This window comes from Polypterus senegalus, chromosome 14 (assembly GCF_016835505.1).
Source record: "Polypterus senegalus isolate Bchr_013 chromosome 14, ASM1683550v1, whole genome shotgun sequence".
Classification (NCBI taxonomy): domain Eukaryota; kingdom Metazoa; phylum Chordata; class Cladistia; order Polypteriformes; family Polypteridae; genus Polypterus; species Polypterus senegalus.
Genome location: NC_053167.1, coordinates 17,812,347 through 17,821,114, shown reverse-complemented (window position 1 = coordinate 17,821,114; position 8,768 = coordinate 17,812,347).

Here is an 8,768-nt window from a genome sequence, read left to right as displayed (position 1 = left end):
TTGATCTTATCTCCCTTTCAGTTAAAGGAACACTCCTAGGAATAAACTTTAAATTAATGAAATAAAAAGCTCAGCACGGACTATTCTGTTAAATTATAGGGATAACCGAAAAACAATCTGGTGTTTATCCAGGAAAACCAATCTAGAAATCAATTTATCACACGTTGCCAATCTTGTATTGCTGACCTTTTAGCTTCACTTAGAGGTCTAGGTCTCAAAGGTAACCTCCAGCCGTCCGCTTTGTTAGAAGGACAGCAAGGTGCTATACTTTCCTTTAATGACGTGTGCCCTGTGAGACGTTGTCACCTTTGGAGTTTCCATTCATAAACATATCATTAGTCTGAGGGTCTAGAATCTTTGCCAGTTGCTCAGTGCCCAAAGCATTTTGGAAGTTGTTTTCTCTTTTAATTTACTGAAATTTATTATTATTATTTTTTTCACTTTTTTGTGACATCTTTAATGGAGTTATCATTATTCTGCATCTTTACAGACATTTTTAATTGCAGCATTGCCAATCTATATTCATCAACTGAATTAATGTTTGACCAAGTTTGTCTGCGAATGAAGAATTACAGTGCCTTCTTCTTTAAAGATTATTGTAAAAATAAATGAAAGCACTTTTTCAAAAAAAAAAAAAGGTTTTGTGAAGAATTTCAGGTTCCTGAATTAAGCTCAGATGGCATTGCTTCTTGTTTTGTCCAATTAGAAAAAAATTTGCCTAACTGATCAATTCCACACTTGACCACAGATTTTGGTTTCAGTTTAGTGTATTTCAACCTCCGCCTTCAGAAAAAGAAAACGCTCCCAACAATACCTTTTTTTTGGATAGATGTATTTGTTGGTCACAATCGGTCGTCTGCTCTTTAGTATCCTGTGGGAGGATCACATGCTTCAGCCCAGGCTTTCTTTCTTACTTGTGCCTTCCAGTACATACAGCACACATGCAGGTCTTACCCACCTCTAGAGGCCTATATGCCTTTCTGACTGTGTAGCTGCCTCTATCTGTCTCTGTCCTCTCTGCTTTAGAATATAGCCTTGTCCTAAGCTATCCTGGTGATGCCATCACCCAGGCAACCTCAAGAGAAAATAAGAGAAAAATAAAAAAACAAGAGAAGCTAAATTCAGCAGAAAATTGCAAGTTGTAGCGTACTGTTCTCTAAATGAGCTGAGAAAAATAAAGAACTTATTTAACTGTGGGCGGGAATCAGAATGCATTAATCGCTGTCATTAGAGAAACAAGGCAAAATAGATTTAATGAATGCTTTTGTAAAGGAAGTAACAGGAAACAGGAAGAAAAAAAAACTGCAAGCGTCCTGGTAAGTAAATGTCCAGCCTTCCAGACTCACATGTTGTTCCCTGAATGACATGGACATTTGCTTGCAAAAATTAAATGAATATATATTAAAACATAATGTTTTTTAAATCCATGGATACTAACTGTAATATAGTTATAATGAGTCATGCAGTATTTTTGACAAAACAAAATAATTTTAGAACACATTTTAGTGTTGTCAGTTGTCTCTGTTTCACACCCCGTATTGTATCTTTTGGCAGCTTTACCTCAGTAGCCTCAGTACTTTCAGCCAAATCTTGTGTTTTCTGACACGCAATACCATGATGAGACCTTGCTCCCGGAAACTTTCCCCAGGCTATACCAAGTTTTAGTTTTTATAATGGGGTTTTCCCCCAAACTATAAGTGGGATTCAGCCTGCAAAGGCATTGAAAGGGTAAAGTCCAGAATCGAATTTTCATTAATAATCTTCACTGCCAATAATTGATAAAGAGAGAGAAAACTCATGAAGAACTCTGGCTAGATTTATTATAAAAGAAAAATGTATACAGTGGTGTGAAAAACTATTTGCCCCCTTAGTGATTTCTTATTCTTTTGCATGTTTGTCACACAAAATGTTTCTGATCATCAAACACATTTAACCATTAGTCAAATATAACACAAGTAAACACAAAATGCAGTTTTTAAATGATGGTTTTTATTATTTAGGGAGAAAAAAATCCAAACCTACATGGCCCTGTGTGAAAAAGTAATTGCCCCCTTGTTCAAAAAATCACCTACCTGTGGTGTATCACACCTGAGTTCAATTTCCTGATTACTGCCACACCTGTTTCAATCAAGAAATCACTTCAATAGGAGCTGCCTGACACAGAGAAGTAGACCAAAAGCACCTCAAAAGCTAGACATCATGCCAAGATCCAAAGAAATTCAGGAACAAATGAGAACAGAAGTAATTGAGATCTATCAGTCTGGTAAAGGTTATAAAGCCATTTCTAAAGCTTTGGGACTCCAGCGAACCACAGTGAGAGCCATTATCCACAAATGGCAAAAACATGGAACAGTGGTGAACCTTCCCAGGAGTGGCCGGCCGACCAAAATTACCCCAAGAGCGCAGAGACGACTCATCCGAGAGGTCACAAAAGACCCCAGGACAACGTCTAAAGAACTGCAGGCCTCACTTGCCTCAATTAAGGTCAGTGTTCACGACTCCACCATAAGAAAGAGACTGGGCAAAAACGGCCTGCATGGCAGATTTCCAAGACACAAACCACTGTTAAGTAAAAAGAACATTAGGGCTCGTCTCAATTTTGCTAAGAAACATCTCAATGATTGCCAAGACTTTTGGGAAAATACCTTGTGGACTGATGAGACAAAAGTTGAACTTTTTGGAAGGCAAATGTCAAATGTTACATCTGGCGTAAAAGGAACACAGCATTTCAGAAAAAGAACATCATACCAACAGTAAAATATGGTGGTGGTAGTGTGATGGTCTGGGGTTGTTTTGCTGCTTCAGGACCTGGAAGGCTTGCTGTGATAGATGGAACCATGAATTCTACTGTCTACCAAAAAATCCTGAAGGAGAATGTCCGGCCATCTGTTTGTTAACTCAAGCTGAAACGATCTTGGGTGCTGCAACAGGACAATGACCCAAAACACACCAGCAAATCCACCTCTGAATGGCTGAAGAAAAACAAAATGAAGACTTTGGAGTGGCCTAGTCAAAGTCCTGACCTGAATCCAATTGAGATGCTATGGCATGACCTTAAAAAGGCGCTTCATGCTAGAAAACCCTCAAATAAAGCTGAATTACAACAATTCTGCAAAGATGAGTGGGCCAAAATTCCTCCAGAGCGACGTAAAAGACTCACTGCAAGTTATCGCAAACGCTTGATTGCAGTTATTGCTGCTAAGGGTGGCCCAACCAGTTATTAGGTTCAGGGGGCAATTACTTTTTCACACAGGGCCATGTAGGTTTGGATTTTTTTTTCGCCCTAAATAATAAAAACCATCATTTAAAAACTGCATGTTGTGTTTACTTGTGTTATATTTGACTAATGGTTAAATGTGTTTGATGATCAGAAATATTTTGTGTGACAAACATGCAAAAGAATAAGAAATCAGGAAGGGGGCAAATAGTTTTTCACACCACTGTAATTTCAAAATAATAAAAGCATTAAACAGAATAAAAATCAAAACCCAGAACAAAAAACAATCCAAATGCTGATAATAAAATATCCATAAGAACAAAGCAAGAAAAGTTCAATAACCAGAAGATCCAAAAAGAATTTACTAAATAAAGAAGGTTCTGAAAAGAAAATGACCAGGATAACCATAAAGTTATAGATTTGGCAAAAGTTCAAAACCGAGAGTCAAGGATACCTTTCATCAAAGCTAAAATGTGGAAAAAATCTGCATTAAAAATAAATATCAATTCTTCAAAAAACCTGAAAGGACTAAATAAAGTGTTGCAAGTGGCTGGGGGTGGTACCCAGCCGGGATGCCCTGAAGGACGAGGGGGTGACCGCCGGAAGTGCTGGGGGGAAGAAGACTAGGGACACCCGGAGAGCTTCCAGGTGCACAGCCAGCACTTCCGCCACACCTGGGAGGGCCTACGGAAGGTTATCGGGAGGCACCTGGAGCTCATCCGGGTGAACATAAAAGGGTCCGCCTCCCTCCATTCGATGGCTGGAGTCGGGAGCGGAGAAGGATAGAGCTCGGAGGAGAGAAGTGGAGGTGGACCTGAGGAAAAGGCATTGTGGAAGAAGGCCTGGACTTTGGGGTGAATTGAGTTGTGTGCTGTGTTCACTTGTATATAGTAGCTGTAAATAAATATGTTGTGGTGCTTAAATGATGTCTACCTGTCTGTGTCCAAGCTGTTTCTCCACAAAAGATATTTTAATACAGTTAAACAAGGTTTATTTGCAATGCTCAGATACCCCAAAACACCAGGTGCCTCATGTATAACGCCGTGCGTAGAACTCGCACTATAACATGGCGTAAGCACAAAAGCCAAAATTTGTTTACACACAGAAAAATCCAGATGCAGGAATCTGTGCGTACTCCAACTTCCACGTTCTTCCGCTACATAAATCCCGATCAGCGTGAAAACTAACGCTCATGCACGCGCATTATGTAACGCCCCAAATCCTCCCAGAATTACGCCTATTTGAATATGCAAATCAATATAAATCGCCCTTAAGCGCAGCCTTCTGTGAAAAGACAATGGGAAAAGCACGGGGGAAAATATAAGAATTTCAGCGAATACCAAGTGGAGGCAAATGAAAAACATACTATTTGTTCAAATAAACCGTGGTATAATCAACAAAAGGAAGTTGATCGAGTGACATAGCGTGTTGGAGAAACTTGAAAGCTCACATTCACAAATCGCACAGTGCCGGAAATAAAAAAGAAGTCACATATCAAAGTCGCCGTGAAAAGCCGAGTTGTAAGCCCACTGTCTGAGTGTCATATGAAAGCTTATTAGGGTACAGAGAAAAAAGGCACACAGTGGGGAAAAAGCACGAAATGTCAACTTCAATCTCGACATTTCCACTTTAATCACGTAGTTTATTTTGATATTAAAGTAGAACATCATAAACTTCATCTAAAAATCGTTTAATTAACCAGTTTCTCAAATCACATCGTAATTAAAGTAGCACGTTAAATGCTTTGTTTTGTATTTGATCTTCTATGTGCTCTATGTGTGTGAATCACTACTTGCTTTTAAACCGCTCTCCTCCTCCAACTGGACACAGAATCAATTACATTCGTAATATTACAGTTCTCTAAATAACTAAAATACTGAGATGTATATGTGATATCATTTTCATGATGATAGGAGTTAAAGCACGTTATTAAACATGTGTTTCACTTCGATGAAATAATTTATTGCAGCAGTACAATCAGGGGCGGCTCTAGGCTTGTGGTGGCACTGGGCAGAGGAGGAATCGGTGGCTCCTTCGCCCGCCCGTCAGTAAGGTAGCTTATGCACAGTGGATGGCTACGTCCGTTGCGGACACTGTATAGCCGCCTCGTGCTCATGACACAAGCATTTAACTTTTGCCGAAATTTGTCGCTGTGTTTTTAGCTGTGTTGTTATTTTCTCTTTCTGTTTTATATTCAATACTAGTAGAATACCAAGCGCCAGCGGAGAAGTAGTGTGTTAAAGAAGTTATGAAAAAGAAAAGCAAACATTTTAAAAATAACGTAAGATGATTGTTAATGTAATTGTTTTGTCATTGATATGAGTGCTGCTGGCATATATATATATATATATATATATATATATATATATATATATATATACACATCTATACACATATATATATACAGTTATATATATATACACATATACACACATACATATATATACACATACTGTATATATACACACACATATATATACATACTGTATATACAACATATACATATCTACATATATACTGTATATACACATATATATACAAATCTACATATATATATCTACATATATATATATATTAGGTGGGACTCGATTAAAAAATTAATCCAATTAATTAGAGGCTGTGTAAGAATTAATCTTGATTAATCGTATGTAATCGCACGTAAATTTGCCCCAAATCGCAAATGTTTTTTTTTATTTAAAACGGTTTTAGTGGGCTTACAGAATCAAATAATAGACATGGACATGAATATTGTAAACTGAAGCTGTTTTAATTTCTGAAAAAAAGCTTTTAAACTGCATTTGAATTCAAAACAGAAACAAAAATATCATCCCTGGTTAAAATTGGGCAGACTTAAAAATAAAGTGGTAGTTTAAGTACTTTAAGTACATTTTCAGAATAGTATTGTCTTTAAATAATAATAACCAAAATTTCACCATAAAGTGCAGTTTTTCTTCTTAAAAAATAAGTCAGAAACATAAAAGGTAATTTGACCAGCTTACTCTTTAAACTCTGAGTAACATTAGCCAAAATTATTTTGTACATTAGGCTAAAACAGTGTGATCATTGAACATTTTGTAATTAGATGTATTTAGAATTACTAACGGTCACGGAAGTCCAATGATCCCCAGTAAGAGCCACAAAGTCCGCTTTCTGTAATGCATCTAATTTTGCTTGCTTTTCAGTGTGCACAAAACCATGCTTTTATCAAGGCTTCGCGGGAAGTCGAAATGATCAGTCGAGGAACGCTTTATTCCGACTCTAACATTTTTGTAGCTGTGATGTGTGCATCAGTGTAATGGATGTACCAGGAAATCATGCATTGACAAAAGTTCCCGTTTGCTTGGAATTGAAAGTGTGATTAAATGCGTTATTTTTAACGCGCTATGGAGTACATGCATCAAGCTTCTCAGCTGTGCTTGTGCTAAGAAAGGGAAAATTTTAAAAATAACGTAACATGATTCTGCTAACCTAATATTTTTCATACGCCCCAAACCAAGGAGATGCGAAGGTAAAATGAATCGGTAGCGCTACATAGTCAGTACATCCCTCTCGAATCAACCTCGGCGTTAGAGGCTTAAGACTCTACAATTGCCACAGCTGTGGCTTGTCTATGCTAAAGTATGTATTGTAGATCGGGTATATATATACATTTATATATATACCCGTATCGCAGTGGAGAAGTAGAAGTTATGAAAAGAAAAGGGAACATTTTAAAAATAACGTAACATGATTGTCAATATACAGTAATTGTTTTGTGAGTGTTATTGAATGTTGCTGTCATCAAGGATTTGATTATCATTATTTCTTTCAATCAGGCTCGTATTTGTAGGATGTGTTCAAGTTACATTCCGTGTTTGTCAATCGCTGTAAAGATAAGAGGTTTCATTCATCGATTAGTTCCTTACTGCATCAATAAACAGCTCGCCTTCCTTTTATCTGTGATGTGACAAACTGCATGCACGGGTTTTTTTTACACTGTCTTCCTTTAGCAGGACATTCACTTTTTCCACCGTGTGCTTTGTTTCCGCAGTAGCTGCACTTATGAATATGATTCTATGTATAAGACGCTTCATATTTTTTTGCTGCCTTCTCAATTGTGTAATTCGGTTTTTGTTCAGCACTCTTTGGAACTGTTGCTTTTGTCTGTGCACTGCGCCAGTTCACGTGAGCCGCTTGGTGTTCTTGCATCGAAGGTTCCCAGCTGTACTGGTGCCATCTCGTAATGTCAGCTAAGACCCGGCACTTAAAACTTTCTCTCGCAGTTTCAATGAGTTTGTGCCAAACACCACCGTGACCATCTCATCTTCCTCTGCATAAGCACAGTCCTTCACACGTGAATATTTACCGGCAGTGTTTGTATTGGATTGCCGCTGATGGACGGCCTTATATGGGCAGGCACTAAATTACAAACGCTAGTGGTAGCCTATGAACTTAATTTAATATAAACTTACGGTTCACGCCGTGCTTTGTTTCCGCAGTAGCTGTACTTATGAATATGCTTGTATGCATCATTTGCTTCATAATGTTTTTCTGCCTTCTCAATTGTGAAATGGCGTTTTGTGCTGATCGCTGTTTGGAGTTCTTCCTTGTGCTCTACGTACTTACGTAGGAGGCGTGATGATGTCACACGAAACTCCGCCCCCCGCGGCCATCTCCAACTCAAGACTCCATTACATTATATGGGGAAAAATAGCTTCCAGTTATGACCCTTATGCGTAGAATTTCGTTGAATTACTTCTGTGATAATATGTGAAAGAAGCTCTTTACTGCACATCAGTGACATTTCACAAATGTAACTCAGTCTTGTGAAATTCTAGAGAGGAGGTAAACATTACATTACCTGATATCATTGCAAAGCTGTCGCATCATATTGATCATGGAAGAGTTAGCTGGCTCAACATTACAAGGTCAAATGTCTGGGATGGAGCAGTCCGAGGCTTCAAGCGTGCAACATATTCAGAAACCTGTGATATGCTGGTCAGATTTACTGATGATGCTGGTGTTTTTGAGGATGGAATTGATACAGGTGGTCCAAGACGAGAGTTTCTAACTCTACTAATAAACCATCTTAAAGACCGACCAATTTTTGATGGACCAACAGGACAACGTTACTTAGTCTACAATGCAAATGGTATGTCTACATAGTGTTAAGATGTGTGACTTGTAATTATATATCACATCACTGATACACTTTGTTACTTGAACTGCTCTAGAGATATTTAGCAACAACATGCTTAGGGTTGTCTTGATTTTAATGTATTATGAAACATATTTGTATGTTTCCAAAAGTAGTTGCTAAATATGTGTGGAACAGTAGAAATAACATTAAAAGCAATTTGGAATTGTGGTTCAAATTGTAAATCACCCAAAATTCTAAAATATGAATGATTTTCATTCATAGCTCTCAGGGAGGATGAGTACTTCTTGGCAGGAAAGATGATCGCGGTATCAGTTGTGCATGGAGGCCCAGGTCCGCATTTCCTCTCAGAAGATCTTGTACTGTATCTTGCAGGCCAGCCTTCATTCAAAGCAACAGTGAATGATGTAACTG